The sequence below is a fragment of the Orycteropus afer genome, unplaced genomic scaffold (assembly GCF_000298275.1).
Source record: "Orycteropus afer afer isolate SDZICR_OR568_19922 unplaced genomic scaffold, OryAfe1.0 scaffold00594, whole genome shotgun sequence".
Lineage (NCBI taxonomy): Eukaryota > Metazoa > Chordata > Mammalia > Tubulidentata > Orycteropodidae > Orycteropus > Orycteropus afer.
The window spans coordinates 235704-236693 of NW_006922181.1; positions in this window are offsets into that span (position 1 = coordinate 235704).

Here is a 990-nt window from a genome sequence, read left to right on the forward strand (position 1 = left end):
ATTTTAAAGTGACAGCATTCTCATTCAGATTCCAGGGACCTAAGAATAGGCTCTGTTTGCCACAAATAGGAGCACAGCACAGTAACCTGCTTAGTAGATAACATACAAATGAAACAAAGAAAACAAAAATCTTGGGCAAGTCACTCCAACATACAATCACCAACTAAATATAAACACAAAAATATCACAATGCCTAGGAGACAACAGCATCGCCATCCACACAAGAAGTAAGATAAAGCTGGAGAAATGAGGGACCAGGATACAAGTTCAAAACACATCCCTGAGGAAGAAGCAGCATTGGAACTCCCTGATGAGAAATTCAAAAGAATTACAGTTAGGTACCTTCAATGAATTGAGAGACAGATTAAGGAAAACACTGACAAAATTGAGGAAAACACAGAGAAAACCCTAGAACAATTTTGAAAGACCACACAAGAACAAAGTGAAAAAATAAATGAAAAATTAGAAATGAAACAAAATGTACAGACAGAAATCCAGAAGTTTAATACTAAATTTTCAGAAATAGATAACTCATTGAACTGGCAAAGGAGTAGAAATGAATCAATGGAGGACAGAATTAGTGAGATGGAAGGCAAATACCTCAATACTTCTTTGGAAAGAGAACAATCAGAAAAAGATCAAAACAGAATGAAGAAAGCCTAAGGTTCATGTGGTATACCATCAAAAGGAATAACCTACATGTAATCAGGATGCCAGAACAGGAAGAGACAAATAAAACCATAAAGAAAATTGTCAAAGATTTGTTGGAAGAGAATTTTCCTGGTATAATGAAAGAGAGAATATATCCATTCAGGAAGTCTAACAAACCCCAAACTGGATAGACCCCTCAAAAAAATCACCAAGACATATCATCATCAAACTCACCAAAACCAAAGACAAAGAAAGAATCCTAAAAGCTGTGCATTAAAAACAAAAATTTACCTACAAAGGGAATTTCTTGGCAGAAACCATGCAGGTAACAAGACAATG